Source organism: Lissotriton vulgaris, chromosome 9, assembly GCF_964263255.1.
Source record: "Lissotriton vulgaris chromosome 9, aLisVul1.2, whole genome shotgun sequence".
Taxonomy (NCBI): Eukaryota; Metazoa; Chordata; class Amphibia; order Caudata; family Salamandridae; genus Lissotriton; species Lissotriton vulgaris.
This window is the reverse complement of record NC_141697.1, coordinates 1,145,951,884-1,145,973,124: the sequence shown is the minus strand read 5'-3', so window position 1 is coordinate 1,145,973,124 and position 21,241 is coordinate 1,145,951,884. Positions and strand designations below refer to the sequence as shown.

The 21,241-nt window shown below is 43.3% G+C and overlaps 1 protein-coding gene across 1 annotated transcript in view; it reads left to right on the top strand.

The window, feature by feature from the left end:
- The first annotated feature begins 19,729 nt into the window (after positions 1–19,729).
- LOC147692934 (contactin-3-like) overlaps positions 19,730–21,241 on the top strand; it is an 830,755-nt gene continuing 829,243 nt past the window's right edge. The window contains exon 1 of the mRNA XM_086939195.1: positions 19,730–19,818. The gene's annotated coding sequence lies outside the window, so the exon portion shown is untranslated. The remainder of the gene's footprint in view (positions 19,819–21,241) is intronic.

The following is a 21,241-nucleotide window of genomic DNA, read 5'->3' as shown; positions in this document are numbered from 1 at the left end:
TCCTCCACATGACTGCCCAACCTCTCTCATGAAAGGTCCTCAGAGGCAGGGGTTTACAATTTGCCTAAGAACAAATCAGTTTCAGTAGTGGACACATTCTTCAGGCCCAACTACAACAGCAGAGTCATGCACATCTTGACAGATGTCAGGATCCGAGACTAGAAGAGGGGGTAGCCCGATCTGAGTTATTTAGCACATACCAAGTAACCACCACATGTGCAGCGTAGCCCAATGTTCACATGAAATTTTGCCACCTGAAGAGAAAGTTATACAATCTCAACACCTCCTATCATAGATCTCCTATGTTATTATTCTGCAGACTATTCCAGCCACAAACCAGGGCCAATACCAAAGGAAACAAATGTGACTTGTATAGATGGCAACATGGAGATAGACATTTCAGAACATAGTTGCTGTGAACATATGGGGAGAATGTGCTGGAGGGTGGTCATTAGGAAATAAATGTTATCCAAATGGCAATTCATAGACTTGAAGTTGAAAATAATGTTAAAGCCACTTATCGATTTTTTCATTGCAAGCGCAGGGACATAGACGCACATGCTCCTTCTCTGTGGTAGGCACATGGGAGAAACATTTCTTTGCAACACATCTGAGATGCTGGTTTCCACAAACCAAGTCTATTACCCAAGCCGCTATGACATAGATTGAATTTAGAGAAATCACCGAGAAGTCTCTCCTGTAACTGCTCATGATCACCTAGGTTTTCCACTGGCCTAACATAGAGTCCATCCGCACATCCTGGAAAGCTCAAAGATTACCATCTTATGGAAGATGTTCTCTAAGTAAAAAGGGTTGTGGAAGCTTGGAGGGAGAATTGAATTATATTTTGCCATACCTTTCCTGCACAACTGGTCACTTGAAGTTTATGAGACCAACAATGGCATTATTACAAATAATCATGACAACTATAAGATAACTATCCCTTTGTCCTTTTACAGAAATAGTGTGCATGAAACCAAAAATCCAACTACCTCACATTGTATAAGGAATGCCTGCAGAGCAGTGTACCTTGAACCAGGAGCCTTATCATTGTGCTTTCCTGAAAAACCTTCACCTTCAAAGCCACGATACATAACCACCACGTTATCACTTTAGAGGACCCTACCATGAGGCTGTTTTACTTGAAACTTCAACCACAAATGGAAGGTTTTTTCCCGCTCTTTCTCCTACCAAAAACACAATAGATCTGCACCACTGTAGACTGTAACCTAGAAAGAGCCTAGTCCACTACCTGCAGCCTATCAGCACCACTAACTTAATCATAGACATAGACTGGACCCAAACCTAAAGTATCAAATGCCCATTATATGTCGGCCAGCTGCAGCCCTCCTGTCCAGTCCTGCATTCTGAAACTGCAGCTTCTTCTGCTCATGACATCAATAATTGAGTATGCCATGGACCCCCTAGAGAACCAATCTCATGCATTCCCCAACCTATACCCTCTCCAGAGAGAAACGTTGATGACATCCTCTCTTTGTGAGCCCACGCGCATTATTTAAGCCAGCAAGACTGATAAAGGAGTATTGTACAGACACCACAATGCACGTGCTGATACAACACTATAGAACGCCACAAATAAGACTGTGGCAAAGCCCCCGTCAAGCAATGGTGACACGTGTTTTACCAAAGTCGCCGTCCTCTATCATCCATACCAAATGGCAGTGCTTAATTTGAGCCTGTGGTTGCTGTGGAGGAAACTGGCATGCATGTTTTGGGATCAACACTTAATACTCCACATCCGACATTTACTGAAAACAATAGAGGGAAAAACACACAAAACAGAAAGACGGAGGAAGAGAAAGATGGAAAAACAATACATATGGAGAAGCAGGAAACTGCAGGAGTGCGATAAAGGGCATGGAGTGTCTGGAGGTGGATTAAAGAGGCATGAGGTGGATTTAATAGTACGAAAGCTTGGTATTCTGCATGCTGACATTTAGTAGCACCAGGCTCAGACAACTGAGTTGAGCTTTGGGCACCAGCAGTCATTCTTTTACAAATTTGACACTGACAAAAGGTATAAGAAATTAAGTTATACACTTCACAATCCGCCATTCTCCACATAGAAGGAGAAGCAAGTTGCCTTATGTTTGAAACTGTAGTTTTTTTTTTAATTGAAGTCCAAAATAAAAAAAACAGTATAATACATTAGATCCAATACAACCAATACAATGAACCACAGAGGATACTTTTTTGCGAACAAATTTTTTTCTGAATCTCCCAAATTATGCAAAAAGCAATGTAAAATCAGGGACAAAAGAGAGAAAAAAAACGGGAGAGTGATAAATAACATAAAATAAAGTAATCCCCCCTCACAATCTCAGTCAAAGTAAGAAGCCCATATTTTCACAAATTTGTTAAGACCCCCGACCCGTAGTGCATAAGAATGTTCACTTTTCCTAACTGCTTTCATTTTGTTGGACCACTCCAGGGCAGAAGGAACAACAGTGGTGTGCCACCTTTGCAATATAAGCGATCTGGCTACAGCCATTACAAAATATAAACATTTAACCATATAGTGATAAAAGCAATGTTCGGGATCATAGCCGATTATGATCATCAACTCACTCACTGCTATTTGAATGCCACATTCGACTTCCAAATAGAGGAAGATAGCCTTCCAGAAGTTCTGGATCATAAAACATTGTAGCATTATGTGGGACCAGTTAGCAATGAAAAATTAATACAACAAAAGCAATGAGGTGAATGATTAGGATACATTTTTGACAATGATGCAGGGGTTCGATACAGTTGCCAATTACTGAAAAATAACATCCTGCGCCAGTTCGCACCTCTAAGCGTGTTAAAAGTAAGGTTATTGACAAATGACCACAGATTGGCTGAAATTTCTAGTTTTTACAATACTTCCATATTTTTATTGCCTTCTGCCCAAGATCTGGGGCCCTAACTAAGGCTAGACGCTTTTTCCAAGCCCCTGGTTTCCTCGTACATGGATCTTCTAAAAGTTCTTTAATTCGCTAATGTTGCTCGCTAATCCGAGAAACATCTAACTCAATGAGGAATTTAAGAAGATATTGTAAGATCCTAAAAGAATGAAGTCATTGACTATTAACTGTGTCATTTCGAGCATGGTCAGCCATTTTCCATTCCTCAGAAAATCTAAAACGTTACAGAATCCTAACAATGTCCATTTTAAAGTAAGTTCTGAGGATTGTGTGATCCCTGCTAATGGTAAGATATCAACTAATAAGGTAGTTGAAGCCGGGATAGAGTATTTTTATAAAGAGCCTGGCGTTTTTAAAAAAAAACAATGAAGGCACTTATAACTAACCCGTTTCGGGGATCGGAAAATGAGTTGTGGTGAATGAATTTGGGTTTCTTTACACATTAAATCCATAAAGCAGTTCATAAACAAGTGTGACTGAGGCTGGGGTTTAAATCTAGACAAATACTGAACGAAGTAAGCGTAGTAATAATCTCTAAGGTTCGGGAGGGCTAAGCCTCCTTGGTCCTGTTCTTCATACAAAGTGCTAAGTGTAATACGTGGTTTTTTTTTGCCTAAAGAAAAGATGTAAACATAGATTCTACGTGAGTAAAAAAAAGCACTTGACAAACAACAAGCGATGGTTTTAAACAAAAAATTAAACAAAGGGAGAACAGACATTTTAATCAAGACGACCCGACCCAAAATAGATAGCGGCTACGAATTCCAGCGTGTAAACAGCACCTGGATTTTCCGCAGAAGTGGCGGAAAATTCAGATCATATACATCAGAGACTTTTTCAGAGAAAAGTAGTCCTAAATATCTTTTAGGAAGGGTATTGGCACAGGCACAGATTTTGGGGTGCAGAACCAAACCTGAACCGCCAGATTGTCAGATTTTGGTCTTATTTTTATTGATACGATACTCCCCTAGCGCCTCGAAGTCTTCGAAAACCTGGAAAACTTTGGCCTGAACCTCTAATTCTGGCTTGATGAAAAGCATGATGTCATTGGCGTATAATTTCAATTTTGCATGGAAGGGATAGGCTGACGGATATCAGAGCAGTTTCTTATAGCTATCGCCAGTGGTTCGATAAAAAAGGCGAACAAAACCGGAGACAAGGGGCACCCTTGCCTTGTGCCCCGCTTTACTTTGACCCATTCAACCACTGAATTATTAATAATTACACTTGCTTCCGCCTTATCATACAAATTACGAATCAGGGCTGTGATCTCAGAGGAAATACCAAAGTGATCTTAGATATTAAACAGGGTTTCCCAAACAACCAGTTCACAAGCCTTCTCGGCATCTAACAAAAGAACTAACGCAGGTATTCCTTGAGTCTCAAAATAATCTAATGCCTCCGACAGATAATGGGTATTAGATGCTAGTTGCCTCTCTGCGATAAAACTGTTCTGATCCAAATGTATCAATTGTGCCGCATATTGATTGAACCGAAGTGACAACAATTTAGTAACGATTTTATAGTCAGAGTTTAACAACGCTATCAGTCGGTAGGAGTGGGATCCTCGCTGTTCTTCCATTTTTTTGGGAAGCTGACTATATTATCCTCTCTAAAGAACGCTGGTATTTCCCCCCCTTCTAGCATAGAATTCACCAAACAAAGAAAGATGTCCGCTATTGACCTAAAAAAGACTTTAAAGAATTCAAGAGCAAACCCATCCGGGCCACAGGCTTTCCCATTTGGTAGGTTCTTGATGACACCCTCCAGCTCTTCTAAAGAGAAAGGCCTTGCAATAGATAATTTCTCAACATGCAAAAGTGTTGGGGCACTGTTGTTCAGAAGAAATTCTTTTAACAAGGTCATATCCACACTCTGGTGTAGACCATAGATGGACTCATAATGCCATAGCATTATTTCGCCAATTTTAGCCGGATCGTTTATACTTAAGATGGGTGAGGGGCATTTCAATGTTTTGATCTGATTTGAAGCCACTTGTTCCCTAGCCTGTCAAGCTACAAACCTACTAGTCAAATTGCTTTCCTCATAGACTTTTTGGCAATTTTGCTGAAATGAGGCATCACTCTGGGTATAATAATTGGCACTGAGTGCACGCTTAGACTGGTCCAACTGCCGCTGATTCGAGGGGGAGGGATTACTTAAAAAAGCAGAGTAAGACATTTGGATCTTCTGCTCCAAAATTCTCTTATCTTCCTTAACCTTTCTAACTGTTACAGCATCTTTACCAATGATTAATCCACGAACAAAGACCTTAAGTGCGTCCCATATCACACTCAAAGGAGCAGACGCAATGTTACGTGATACAAACCCTTTCATCTCAACCCCATAGAGTTAACCCAATCATGTTCATTTAAATATTGCTTATTCAGCGACCACCTTTGAGGAGTCCTAGAAAAATTACCTGAAGATAGCTCAAGAACCAGCAAGGCATAATCAGAGAATCCATTATGGAGAAATCTTTCCTGACAAAAACTCAAAATACCTGAAACCAAAAACAAAATGATACGTGAAGAAGAACGAAATCTACCTGACCAGCAGGTATATGCGGTTTTAGTAGGAAAAGCCATGCGCCAGGGATCATGAAGATCCAAAGATGCCAGATATTGTTGCAAGGCTCTCAGAGATTTGGGTTTCAGCTGCTTTTTACCCTTCACTGATGAATCTATTTTGGGGTTCATTAAGATCGCCTCCCACAACCAATTCCCCAGGAACCTGAATTAAGGACCGAAAGAGATCCTCATAGGGCTTGTGATTATCCTCTACCGGAGCATAAATACTAACGAGCGTTGTGTGTAAAAACAAGGGTACCCCTGACAACAGTTCCTGAATCAGGGAAAATAACTAGGATGTAAATATCACAGTTTCAGGAGCAGTGAGAATAAATATAGACCTAAACAGTGTTAAAGACATATACATGCAACCTCTGTTCAGTTAACTAACGAACGTTAACAGTCTCTTACTTTGCCTAAGGGAACAAGTAACCCAGCACCAACGCCCCTATGGATCCTTATTAAAATTGACAACCTCTGCTTGAAAATTCTTGCTTAGAAAGATTGATGTTCTTCTGTTAGAGGCCGAAGACAAAGGAAATCCCCTATAGGCAGCCCACAATCTAAACATTGAAAATTCAGGTAATTTCACCGCTGGAATATGAGTCTCTTGCAACAAAATCACTGCTGGGTTTTCTGATTTAATCCAAGATTCGATTGCACCCATTTTCTTTCTGTTATTAAGACCGTTAACATTGAAAGATACCACTTTCAGCAGTTCTTTACTAGCCAGGGTTAATACTAGATCAGCTTTGAGCCCCTTGAATTTCCCAGCAAATCACGCTTACAGAACTAAAGTATAGGGCCTGAATAGACTCAATGGTCTGAATGGAATCACTGAATAAGAAAAGGACTTCATTTTTTAGCTCTTTAAACCCCCCACCCACTCAGTGCAACCCACCTGCCTGAAATGTGGAGTCTCCCCCCTCCAACCACACCAACCACATTTCCACCCCTCCCCTCTAACCTGGGTGTCATGTAATTACACCCGATGATTTAGCCCCTAACCCCCACAGCAAAGATGTAAACAGAAGAAAGAAAAACAAACAATGAATTTATACTTGCAAGCAGGCATGCACATTGAGACTACAACATCTACTATCATCAAAAAAGAGCCAATCCTACTCCAATGCCTTAAATGATCCTGTCGGAAAGAAAAAATAACAAGAAAACGCTGTTCGACCCATTGGTCCACTGACCCGCAAACCACCTTATGGCCCTTCCCAGATAGATGTCACAACAGGCACCCTCTTCCCCTATGTCACAGAGCCCTGCCTAGTCTCCTTTAATAACTCTTGGGCTTCGTCCAAATCAGAAAACATAAAAAATTTTCCCTTCACCAGGACCCTCAATTTGGACTGCTGGGCGATGGATGCTTGTGCCCCGTTAGCTTTAAATAAATGAAGCATTTTCACAATTTCCTTCCTCCTACGAGCTGCAACGGCCGTCATATCGGAGAAAATGCAACATTTCACAGTCTCGCTCTCGTTTACTGGAAATTGTCTCTGCTGGATGGCCTTGGACAATATCCTTTCTTTTATACAAAAATCTACAAAATTTAACAGAATCGTCCGTGGTAACGTTGAGTTTGGAAAGGGGCGGGTAGGAACACGGTGGGCCCTGGTGATAGTGAGATCACCTTCAAACTCTGGGATGACTTTTTGTTTAATAAATGAGGTAACCCAGGGTGGAAAACATGGCGGCCGCCGGTTAGGGCAGGTCGCGTCTCTGTAGAGGAGTTCCTGTAAGCCCGAGGAAACGCTGTGATTTCGGCATGCAATTCGGCATGTAATCGGCGCGACCGGCTTTACTCCCTGAAAAGACGGAATCTGACTACTCCTCGCCGAAGCTAATGGTTTTCCCTTCGGCATTTTCCCAGCTACTGACGCCCACATCTACGCTTGCACCCGAGGCGCCTTTGAGATAGGTGCCGAGGCAGGAGCCGCCCGGAGCCGCTCGGAGCGGAGCGGAGTAGAGCAGCGGAGCAGCGGAGGAGCGGAGCTGGGGAGCTCCGTGCGAGGTAAAGGTTTCCCACTTTATCCGATATCGGCTCAGTCACCGGCTGCCGGGGGTTACTGGGGGTTACCTGCAAGACTCCTAGCGTGTCGTGGTTTCGCCTCTTCTTTTCTTATAATTCACATGCTGGCAGTGTTCGGCGTCCGACGCCCGAAGTAGCCTGAGACAGGAGCTAAGGCAGGCTCCGCCCTGAGCGAAGCCAGCAAGCAGCACAATTGTTTTACGAAACAGGCACAGGAGGTCTACTGTAATCGTTTGGCTCCCTGACTCTTTTACCCAACAGGGGAAAGAAAAGGAAATGGGAATAAATAATTAAGGAAAAGGAAAAAAAAAAAAAACAGAACAGAGTAGATAGTGGCAGTACTGGCTTTGCTTTACCCCAATCAGAAACATCCAGCTTGTCGGTGTGTGGATGTGTGGTGGCAAGATCTCGCCTTTTGCCACACTCTCCCGGTGGGCAGAGGCAGCCGTGGAGCTGCGAAGGAGCCGCAGAGCGGCTGCTAGAGGCGACCTCAGCAGCCTTACCACATCATTAAAGTGCCCTACCTCAATAAAAGGAGCTCAACCGGACACCTTCAGCCTGGACAAAACCCAGAGAATCCGTCGTATTAAACCAAAGACAAAGACAAAGACAAAGACAAGGTCAGGGGCAGAATCAGAGGAGGAAGGTGTTGGAAAATATTCATCCAGGCACTGCCATCAAGTAAGGAGCTCGGGAAGGGATGTGTGGATACTAAAGGGGGTAAGGTTGATTATACCCTCACTGATACCTTTTCTAAGTTGGGTCTCAGTCCTGGTGACGCTAAGAAGGGAGCTAAGGAGGGAACCAAGGACGTGGCTGTAGAACTAGATTTCGGACTTAAAGAGAGCACTCCGGGCCCTTCTGTTTTTGTGTTTTCTGGCACTCACATCGCAAATTCCGCAATTACAGTAACTGCGGCCGCTAACCCGCGGTCGGCTGGGCTAAAAGGTACCAAAGATTCAATATCCAATATCCAATAGCGAAGCTTACCCCCTCGCTTAGATCTTACTTTAAAGTGTTACCTCAAGTTCTAGAAATCCCCAGCGGACCACTAGAGGACAAGAATAAGATGGGCGATACAGATGCCACTCAAGATTCCGTCCCGGTGGAGGCGGTAGAAGTGGAGGAGGAAGTAGACTCTGCTGCTGTTCATAACACCCCGGATGAAGCTGGGCTTCTCGCCGCTCAGGACAAGGACAAGGCAGGAGAGACCTCGGAGATGAAGGAGAAGATTTCACTGGAGGATTTACTGCACGAAATTAAAAATGGGTTCGCTGAATCTAAGCGTAACCAGCTGGAGATTAAAGCAGCTTTTGATGCCTTGGATAAGAGAGTAGATCTTCTCTCTGAGAGGACAGATACTCTTGAAAGCACAGTAATTGAACTAAAAGCTAAATTAGAGTCTGCCAATGAAAAGATTTACTATCTAATGCGAGACGGGAACGCAACAAAAGAGAGAGTGGAATCTTTGGAGAACTACTCAAGAAGAAATAACATTAGAATTCTAAAAGTTCCAGAGGGGAAAGAGGGGAGTGATATGAAAAAATATGTAGCTTCCCTGCTTAAAGAGTCCCTAAATTTGGAGGAATCCATTGAAGAGCTAGAAAAAGATATTCAGCGAGCTCATAGAGATCCCTTCTGTCTAAAACGGGGAAGGTCTAAACCTAGGAAAATTCTAGTTCATTTTCTGACCTATTCGGTAAAAGAGAAGATCCTAAATCTAGCTCTAAAGTCCACTGCTTTAAACGCTTCAGACTTCTCATATGTTGTCAGATCTGATTTATCTAAGTCTACTCTCGACAGACAATAGGAGTTAGGCCAGAAAATGGAGAAGTTTAGGGCTCTGGGAGCAACTGTCCAAATGAGGTTCCCCGCTTTTTTGCGGGTTATGTATAACAACAAAATGCATAACATTCATTCTCCATTGGAGGCTGACGAACTTTTGACATCCATTTATGATCATCAACAGGGTAACATCTAGCGTTAGTTCTTAGGGTAATATAGTCATTGCAAATTGAGTCACCGAGTTAACATAACATGATAAGATAGGAGGTGAAGGGGATATAAGGTTGAGAATAGGGGAAGGCAGAGAGGACAAAAAAATTAAAAAATTAAAAAAAAATGAAGGGATGAAAAATGGGGATAAGAAAAGGGAAATAAAAAAAAAAGGAAAAAAAGGGGAAAAAGTAGGGGAAAAAAAAGGGAAACCTAATTAAAAAAAAAAAAAGGGGGGAAACAGGAAAAAAGGAAGGAAGGAAGGAAAGAGAAAAAAAAAAGAGGGGGACGGGTGTAAAGAGGAAAAAAAAAAGGAGGAAAAAATAAATAAAAAGTATAATAAGATATTTACAAAGGGAAAAGATATATATATGTTTGAAATTAAAAATATATATATATAACATTTTAAAAAAAGGGAAATCATATTAGAACAATACTCCTGTTATGTGTGATGGTGTGCGTATAACACCTAAATTCACCTAAATTCCCAAACTTAAGTATTTCCATTACTTTTAGTTTACATAATTATGATGGCTTTCCCCTAGAAAGAATCAATGGCATGCCGGGCCATACTCAATCATGTAAATGACCTGGGCATACGGAACTCCAAAGAGAGGCAAATCTGGCAGCAAGAGCCAGATTAATTAAGGGGGGGTTTTCCAGGGTGGGGTGGGAGGGGGGAAGGGGTAAAACCATAAAACATCCTCACTGTTCAGGCACAGTCTCAAACTTTCTAATTCAATCAAGTGTTTTTTTTTTATTCATACTCCACTTAAGTCTCACTGGGAGACACAATCCTTTATTGAGTTGGCGTAGAAGGAGGGGTCCGGACACTGGCTGATGGTAATAAAATTTCTGTCCTGGAATGTCAATGGCCTGCGTGTTAAGAGTAGGAGACATAGAATATTGCAATATCTGAGGGACTCACCGGCGCAGGTCATAGTCATCCAGGAAACACATCTTCTCCAACATGAAGTGAAGGAAATCCTGAGTAAAACCAGATGGGTTGACAGTTATATTTGCACTAATCATAATGCGAATATTCGTGGTATATTAATCATTTTCAAAAAGCAAATCAAAGCCCAGATTCTTGCATATGAGGAAGATTTAAGTGGCAGATGGCTATACGCTAGAGTCAGTCTAGTTAATAATACATACAATTTGGTAGGCTATTACGGTCCTAACCAGGATGACCCTTCATATTTGATTAAAATTCAGAACCAGTTATTGTCAACACAAGGTCCGATAATCTGAATGGGAGATTTTAATCTGGTACTCAACCCAAGGCTGGATAAATCCCCTAATTCAAGGGCAGTAACCTTTAAAAAATCCAGGCAGGTGTTGGGGGATGTTATGTCGACACTCGGATTGGCGGATCCATGGAGGGAGAGAGCGGGTAGGGCACTCGGTGTATCATACCACAACTATAAATATAATCATAAATCAAGGATTGACTACGCCCTTTTTAGTTACTCACTTAGAGACCACCTTAAAGATATAACGTATTTACCTTCACACTTATCGGACCATTCCGCTATATTTTTTTGTTTGCAATCGGGCCAGCAACCCTCTCAGGCCTTGTGGTCATTTGACCGTACTATTCTTCTAGATGAAGAAGAAACAGACCTTCTCATCCACGAAACAAAACTTTTCATGGACACAAATATTAATTCCACACAGTTAAACACAGTATGGGAAGCCTTTAAAGCTTATATGAGAGGCTACATAACTAATAGGGCCTCTTACCGAGGGAAAATCTACAGAGCTAAGGTTAATAATATTGAAAGGGACATTGCATTATTGGATCAACATATTTGCACCGGAATCGGAACCAATATGGAGCAAGAACAACGTAAGGGGTTAAAAGAAAAGCTAGAAAACATCCTTCAAGAAAGAGTCGCCCTAAAATGGGAAGTAAGTAAAATCTCCAATTTTGAATACGGTGAGTCTGCAGGTAAGGTCCTGGCGTGGAAAATTAAATCGGACCAGGCAAAAAAACACATAAAACATATCATGGTAGATGGAGAGGCAAGTGAAAGAACATCTGTTAAAGATAGTGGGGAAGCATTTTTGGAGTTTTTTTTCAAAAAATATACAAGGAAGAAATTTTGGAGGACCCCATTTCAAATCTTAGATGGATGGAGAAGATTACTCTTCCCACTCTTAGCTCTGAACAAAGCGAGCGTCTTGATAGACCTATTTCAGAAGAAGAAGTGAAGGAAAGCATTAAAAAGGTGAAGAGGGGCAAGGCAACAGGCCCGGATGGCCTCCCTGGCGAATTATTACGGGTCATAGCCCCGGAAATAATTTCGGTGCTGACAAGACTCTTCAATGATATCCTAATAAACAGTGTGGCTCCTCCGAAGTCTTGGGGAGAGGCGATTATTGTCTTGATTCCCAAACCCGGGAAAGACCCAGCCAAATGCGACTCATATAGGCCAATTTCACTTTTAAACAGCGATTATAAGATCTTTGCGGCTGTGCTGGCAAACAGACTTGGACGTGAGGTTGGGTCAATTATTCATACTGACCAAAAAGGCTTTATAAAGGGTGGACAACTTTCGGACCTAACATACGATTTGATCGGGGCAGTGGACATTGCCTCTACTTTTTCCCTTCCTTTGGCGATTATGACCCTTGACGCAACTAAAGCGTTTGACCGGGTAAATTGGACATACTTAGCAGAAACTATGAAGAAATTTGCATTTGGTCCAAATTTTCGAAGATCAATTGGACTCTTATATCAAAATCCCAGTGCAAGTATCATGGTGAATGGCGTGTGTACTCAGCCCTTTCAGATCACTAGGGGGACAAGACAGGGCTGCCCCCTGTCCCCTTTACTATTTAATATATATATTGAGCCACTTGCACAATCCTTTAGGGATGACTCAAGAATTTCCTCATTTAAATTCGGTGGATGGGAAAGGAAAGTTGGGCTATATGCCGACGATATCGTAATATACACCAGTGACCCTGCAAATGCTTTCCCCGTAGTGGTCGAAAAAGCCAAAGAATTTGGAGGTATCTCAGGCTACGATATTAACACCGAAAAGACCGAGTTGATGACATGGAATATTGCCAATCCGGGTGTGGGGGTGACGCCCTCAACACACGCAATACGTTATCTTGGAGTTAAAATCACACAAGACATAGACGACTTAGCAAAATCAAACCTAGACTTGGTTGCCAAAGAGTGTAGGGCCCTTTTAAGATCCTGGGTAGGTCTTAGACTATCAATTTATGGGAGGGTTAATATTGTAAAGATGTCCATCCTCCCGAAATTGACCTTTATCTTTAATGCAATTCCCATTGCATTTGATTCTAAACAACTTCTTAAGTGTCAACAAGAAATAAATTCTTTCATATGGGGGTACAAAGCGACAAGGTTGGCTTGGAAAAAATTGAGGAGGAGGAGGGAAAAAGGTGGCCTGGCCCTCCCAGATATTCAGTATTATTCCTGGGCGTTCCAGCTTTCCCACTCAAGAATGCTTCTGAAGACACCAGATGTCACCTCAAATGGGAAATTATTTAAAGCAATGTTGGTAGGGGCAAACCTCCCATTGGATGGGTTTCTTTTCAAGTTCGGAGAACAAAAGTTTTTCAAGAAGGTGAGGTTAAAGATCTTATTAACGCAATTAAAGACGTGGGTACAAATTAAGCGCAGAGTGGGGTTGGCGTATTACTCTAATTATGCACCAATTTGGGAATCTCCCGGGCTTCCATCATGCTTACAGGACTCTCTGGCCACCCCTCTAATATCAGCTGGGCTTGCTAGATGGGGGGACTTACTTGATGGTGGCATCCTGATACCGTGGGAAGCCCTTAGGGAAAGAGATGGGGTGACATTGTCTAGATTTAAATACATACAAATTAGCAGTTGGGCCAGAGAATTGATCAGGAAAGTCCCTAATATCGGGAGAACTAGTCCTCTAGAACAACAGCTAGTTGGAAAACAGATAGGAGGTAAAGAGGTGGCTTGCTGGTATTGGTCTATACATGAGGAGATAGATGGGGAGTTCCACCTGCCAAACAGTTATGGGGGAGAGAAATTGCGGCAATAGAGGAGGACAGTTGGATAGAATCTTTCACCCTTTTATATAAATTGGTAAAACCCGCTTGGCTTAGACGAAATCATCTGTTCACTTTACATCGGGCTTATCTTACTCCTCTACGTTTGTCTAAATTTCAAGAGGGGAAATGTTGTAACAAATTCAAACTCCCCTCAGCATCTGACACTCATATGTTTTGGGAAGGCCCCCATCTAGCTACTTTCTGGACAGAGATTAAAGCTACCCTGGACTCAATTATCCAAACCGATATCTCATTATCTTTATCACTTGTCATCCTTGGTGTACACCAGAACATAACTGGGGCAGCACGATCCTTTCTGTTTTACGCTATACTGCTGGCAAGATGGCAGATATGTATGCAATGGGTGGAAACCACCCCTCCCACCCACTCAGGATGGTTAAACTCATTATATGAAACCTCAAAGGTAGATCTGAGACGATCATGTAGAGCTCAGAATCTCACATTTTGGAAGCTTTTGACTGAGTGGAAGTGAGGTCATATTGGGTTTTTTTTTTTCCCCCCAATATCCGATGATTAAGCCCATCCACTCAACAGTTCAGTATTGTGGTCAGCCCAGATTCCGACATATATATACTGAATACTTCGGCACGAAGTTGCTTTGAGACATCGTCATAAGATGCACGGTTGTTCCTATCAATTCATAAAAGTCTTTGCCAAGTAGTGAAGCGGCTCAATCTCCAGGGTCTTGCTTCTAGAGGCAGTGAGATGATTGGTTGGTTTCTCCCGCATCTAAGGGACGTGTGTCGGGCAGATGAGGATACAAAAAAATAAATAAATAAATAAATAAAAAATAAAATAAAAAATGAGGTAACCCACTGTAAGGTTTGAGAGCCCTCGATTCCTTCCGGAATTCCCACTATCCAACTATTGGACCGCCTTAAGTGATTTTCTAACACCCAGTTTGCTCTCAAAGGCATGCTTGCTTTTAACTGCCGCTTTGGCCTTGCCCATTACTATGAACATCTGGTTGTCTAAGGCAGAGATCCTGCTTTCTGCCTCTTGTAACCTAACTGGAAAGGATGACATTGTGCCTTCAATTGTCTCTAGACGTTGATGAATAGAGGGAAGTTTGGCTTTCTGGGTTCTTTTTAGCTCATGGATTACTTCCAGGATCAAATTTAACATAGCCTTGATACTCATCTGGAGTTGATTGATTGGTTCTGGATCGGAGCTGGGGAGAACATTAATAGGGCCAGTAGTTGAAGAGGAGCGTCTTAAGTTTGAAGACAGGTCTGAATGGCGGAACACCACGCCGCGTAGTCCCTGGTGATTGGCGCCGCACCCCTCCAGAAATAGTGGCCCGTACCTAGCGAGCCTGCAGATAGCTGGTGTTCTTCTCTTTCCCCATCAGAGGCCGTAGTTTCTGGGCGCCAGTACGATGTGGTGGGGAGCCGGACCTGAACCGGGAGGAGAGGTGTTGCTCCTTTGCTTTGTTTTCGTGTCGGAGCGGTGCTGCTTTCCTTGGACTAAGCCTGTGGTGTGGAGGAGCAAGGTTCTTTTTTTTGAGCGCCTGGGCTGCAGCTTCTTCTTGGACGCCGGACAGTGGCAAGGAGGTGAGGAGAGGGAGGCTGGAGATTTTGCAGTGACGGCAGGCTGTCTCTCTATGATGCCCGCACGCTGGGTTTCTCTTTCTCGGTTGTGCTGCTAGATGCTAGCGCTGATGCCTCGAGGCTGGTTCCGGGCTTCTTCTGTCACTCTTGCTGGCTGGACACTGTGAAACAAGATGGATTGACAGCCAGTAATACCTGTAATACCTGTGCATTCATCCACTGTACCCTTGAATAACAGCTTGGATAAGGTCTAAAAAAGGAACCGAGAGAAAGCGTAAAACAAAACATTTTTTTCCCCCCTGCTTCTGAAGTCACCTTGTCCTTTCTTGTATTTTGGCACAAGACAGTCACTGGCATTGTTCATTTTCGAGGGGGATCAACAGAAAAAGCGCCTCCTTTGTTGGTCTAGGTGGACTGTACCCAATTTGAACCTGTACCGCATTTGGTTGAAGTAAGGCATTTGGAGGGCATCAAGCGGCATAAAAAGCATTTTTATGCAGTACCTCATACGTTCTTTTCACATTAAACTGAGGTGTCGTGAAGCGGGACAAAGGAGATATCAGTATGGGGAAGTTGCTTAATGCTCGTCTGAAATCTAAAACCCGTCGAGCCCAGGCAAAGGAGGCTAAGGAAGCGGCTAAACTGGCCTGTAAGGAGAATTTGCTTGATCCCAACTTTTGAAAGCTCAGAGAATGACGAACCACCCTCTGTTGTGTCTCCGGATCAAGCAAGTATCGCGGATTTGACGTCTGAGACTATAGCTGAGAATATAGCTGCGCCCAAAATTGCTTCACAAGAGGTCTTGAGGTCTGAGGGCCCCAAAAAGGTGAAAGGAATGAAGGAGGCAAAAGAGACGAAAGAGGCAAAACAATTTGCGCTATTTGTGAAAAAGGGGTACCTCGAAATCTCCTCTATCGGGTCCAAGTTCCGCCCTGATATTCTCTAAGGATCCGTTTCCTCTTCAGCTAGATCAATTACAACTGCCGCAGATCTGACTCTCTCAAATTTGGCTCATACGCAAATAAATTCGAAAGATGCTCCCTCCACAGAAACTGAGCTCCATCTGGGTCAAACACCCGATCAGACCGGGTTAGCAGCAGCTTTAATTCCGCCGTTTAATCAGGAAGGGAGGCCCGCGGAACATGTAGAATCAGTGGAGTTTTTCGAAAATCCAGACGTTCCTGATCCAACTACAATTAGACCTAGTCCCTCTGATACAATTAGGCATCCACAAGGCCACTTACAGATTCAGATCCAGCCTCAGGATCAGGCCCCCCGAGAAACTGTAGTAATGATCAATAGCCCAAGCAGCACCATCAGCCATCCATACCTGCACACCCATGCCCAGCATCAGACCCGGAGAAAGTAATACAAATATGAGTTTTTAATTAATTTACGGGAGCACATATGTTGCCAAGACAGATACAAAATAGCAGGTATGGTTTGGGTGGCTAACATTTATACAAGTGTCAAGATTAAGGGGCAGAGGCTACCAGCATGAGGACCCAGAAAATATCTGAATTAAGTTAGTAGTGGATTGCATGTCTCTGAGGTGTATGCCCCTCCTACAAGATAAAGACTGGGCAAGAAGAAGAGGTAATGTCATCCAAGGATGACTCCAGAAAACTTAGATAGGAAACATGCACTTTCCAGGTGCATTGCACACGTTTATCTGTATTCTTCCATTTATTGTACTGGACACTTTCCTACAATTTATTCCCAAGTGATGGGTGGAATCAGTAAAGTACAGAGAACTTCCAATTTTAAGGCAGCGGCTCCAGTCGTTGAAATTTATCGACTCCAGGCCAGATTGGCTTCTATGTATGGGGCAGAACTATGGGGACACCAACGAATGCCTAGCCTCATGAAGGTTGAACATACCTTCATGCGGAACCTATTGGGTCTCCCAATCAGTTGCGTATGGACCTGGGGCTAGATCCTATAGAGGAGGCAGTAGCAGCACGGACAATGCTATACTGGAAGAGACTATGGTCAGTGCCTCAACTGGTTTCTTACAAAGAAGAATTTACAGAGGTGTGGGCCCTTTTAAAAACAAAGAATATCCTGTGGCTTTTACATATCAGGGCACTTAGCAATCGGATTGGCCTACCTGAGTTGTGGACAATCCCGCAAAAAAGTTGTCCAGCAATGACTAAGGCAGACCTGTTACGTCATCTAAGGTACCACAACTCATTAACTTTACATAGGTGCACAACTGTGGGAAGGCTGATGGTACAGTTCCTCCAAGTAAAGACTGAATCTGAAAAGAAAGATTTTTTGGATGCAATGTATCCCCTACTTGCGAGGAAACTATACATGCAGTTTAGGATCGGTAGTCTTCCACTTAGGGCATTTACCTGTAAATGGGATAACACAGAGAATATTGTATACCCGGCATGCAATTATAAGCGGGAGGATGTATTCCACGTTTTATTCTTTTGCTCTGCCTATCAGCTAACAAGGAAATGTTGGTTGATTCCGCTCTGTAGGAACCTAGGTTTTAGAAAATGTGCCCAAGCCTGTAGAGTCTTAAGGTACGACACCCACCCCCCTATCGTTTTTGCTGTCTCACGGTTCCTATTTGGTATGTGGCGCAGACGGACAAGTTTACTAAAATAATCATGATTACTTCCATACTTTATTTTGCATATATCGATAACTACTAAGGTTTAATCTTTTTTATATCTAAACTTGTATTGCTATTAATTGTTTTATGTATTATGTGCTTGTATGTATGTATTTTATCTGTACTTTTATGGTCGGTGGTGACCGAAATAAAGTTATCAATGAATGAATGAACAATTTATTTTTAGCTTTGCCTTGACAGTGCAGTTGTCTGCATGACATGTTACCGATTAGTTACAATATACGCAGAGTGGGTTTTGGCCCTTCCAATGTGAGTAATTCCCTATCACCTCACACTATTGACTGTTTCGGTATCATTATACCCTCAAGGAAGTACCTACATTGAAATGCTAAAAGGACTGTTTTACTTCCAAAAAGTGCCTTCAATCATCTCTATGTTTTTCGTATTAAATACGTTACCTCACATACGACTCCTGGACAGAAAGTATCTTTTTTGCTACTGCACTCTTCCCCTCTCTGGCACTGATAAAGACAATAGGTATGGATTTAACGTACCTTAGTTTTGTACATGGAACACCTACAAACCGCGCTTGTGAATGCTTGTGTTAGCATGCTTTGGCATTTTAAACCTGGACCTATTGACTTTACTAATGCTTGTATATACTGTGATGCTCTGAGGGGCATGGACTGCTGTTAAAGCCTGACCCCAGAAATGTAATATGTTCAGAGCGTGTGCCTTGTTAATGTGGATTTGTGCGCCCAGCCTCCGCCTGCATCCTCAGAGCGCTAATAACATACGAGCGAAGCTCTTCGCTGCAGTGTAAAGCGAGTTAGACAGCTGGTTAGCAGTATTATGTTTCCGCAGGCTGCGGCTAGGTACCTCAGTAAACAAAACGTGTTTTTAGTTTATGATACTTATTAATAAGAGAAACCGCATCTTGCGCGCGAGCTCATCCGTCCCAGAAGCTCGTCTCCTCTTCTCCACAAACTCCACCTCCCTCCCCCCTGCACGCTGCTCAGCCTCTCCCCCTCCAGGCTCTCCGGTTGCCGGCTCACATCTCCTCTCTGCTTTCTCAGCAGCGCCCTGAGGATTTTAAGCGCCAGCGCAGACAAGTGGCACGAAGCAGACAGCGCGCGCGAGAGAGATACGGGAGACCAAGCAGAACAGAACTGGGAGAAGTGCGGGCTGGATGCAAGCGTGCAGGATCAGATAAGAGGAGGAAAAGACAAGGGAAAGGTTATAAACGAGTGCGTCTAAGGAAACAGTGGAGAAAAAAATACTCTGTAACCTCCGCGCTGCCCAGAAGCGCAGCTGCAGGCAGGAACACTGACCTATCCCAGGCGCGCCAGGAGTGATAACATTGACCTTGGCCGAGAGACGGATTTGGGTAGGTTGTAAAGGCATCTGTGGTCACGGAACGACGCTAGTTAGTGTTTTAGAAAACAGGTGCACAGAGTGGGGAAACTGGACGGAATTGTAAGGCATCAGCAATCAGGTCGCCAGCGTGAAGACGCGCTGAATCGCAGAGACGCTGGTCCAGGCTGCAGCGTGGAGTGCGTTATCAAATATCTAATGTTCCTGCGCTAAGTCGTCGCGACTGGTCAAGGGTCCGACTGCTCCAGGCAGGAAATCGAGACGTGTCCAGGCAATTTAGGACAACTGCCCGGGTCAAGTAAACGAGACAGCCACGGGGCATATTGACCGCTACAGGTGGGAAAGCAAAAATGTTCGGCTGTCAATCGTTGTTTTGCTAGAGACTGACCGACACAGAGTTCGATTATCCCATAGCGCAGCACCGGGTGTATCTGGGTTCCCGCTCCAGTCAGGAGCGCGAGACTTTTTACAACACGAGGACACGGGTGCTGCAGGCAAGTGAGACATCTCAACGACTCACCCAGAGCGCCCGATGCCCTGAAGGAAGTCCAAATTCGCCAACACAGGCAAAAAGCACAGTTTCGAGTGAGATTGGCCAGAAAGCGAGAGATTTTGGCGAACTAATCAAGACTGGTCGACACGAGACTGAACCTGTTCCAAGAACAGAGCGTACCACAGAGTGCAGGTAAAATCTTGTTTTTATACAAAGTGTTGGTGGATCTTGTAGTAGTGAAACTTTGTGCTTGTCAGTCCGTAGCTGCAGGGAACAAGTTATGCATGAGTATAGCTCGGTGGGTTAGTGGCCGTGTGGTATAAGATCTATTGCAAGATTCAATACAGACTATAATTCGACAATGTCTTTCCAAATATTCATCCTGCCAAGTGCTAAAACTGCAGAACCGAGATTTTGAGCAAATAACCTATGTTTAACTAATCCAATAACCTAGTAATTTAGGAACATGCAGAAATAGGAGTATGTTATTATTAGATGGAGAGTTGAAAGAGGAGCAGAAAATGCAATAGTACCCCCCAAATCCCCCCCCCCCCCACCCCCCCGGGGGGTGACATGAATATTACTTAAGAATTTGTGGGGTTGTTGCGCAATGTAATACTTGGATGGGACAGAAGAAAGATGTGAAAATCCTTCCAACATCATATTTGAATCCCACAGAATTCGGGGTGAAAGGGCGGGATGGCAACATTTCTCACACAATCCAATATATTTTTATGTTTTAGTGTTTTTCTCCATCTTTTTCATTTTTAGTTACAATTTTTTCGCTCCTGTTCTGGACCTCAGCGAATTGGATTTTTTTGTTACTCCTGAAACAGTGCGGGCGTTTACTCGTATTACACATCACCGACTATAAACTATCTAGAACACTTGGTGGTACTGATGGTGGGTTTTCGAGATGAAGAGAGCGCGCAGGAGGAAGCTTTCCTACGTCCTTCGTTGAGACCTCTTCTAGCCCTCGGTTTGAAGTTAACTGCGGGTGACGCGCCAGTACAATAGTGCGAGCCCTTTCCTATGACAGCATCATGCATAGGCGGTTACTGTCGCGCTACCAGATCTGTTCATGGTGTCTGATGGTGCGTGTTTGAGATTTAATTGTTTCTGTTTAATTGTGCAGGGGTTGAGCTGGCTAAATGCAAAAGACCATCCGTGCAATTTTATTCATGTAGGGCAAGGAAGCAGATGAGCATGCGAGGGAGCCACGGGCAGCATCAATTGTGCATTTCACTATGCTTGAATGAAGGATGAACTGGAATCGAGATTTTTTCGGGGATAGATGGATAGCACTGTGTTTTCCACAAAAGCTTTGTAAACAAGTCTCAACAAAGCCAATAGTGTTAGTTTTTGTGAAGGGTGTGCACACACATGCACACATTGACATAAATGAAAGTTGAAAATAGGCAGAGTAACATATCTACTTATACCAACGCACAGACTAATGAATAGACTTATAGCCACTGCACCCCTGAACACAGAGCTGTGGTTAAGCATGTTTTGTGGAAAATCTCACATGCAGTCACTCATACACACAGATCAAGAGATGAGTTTCCTATGCTGTTCTAAGGTTCACTTATAGTGATAGATATGATAGGATTAC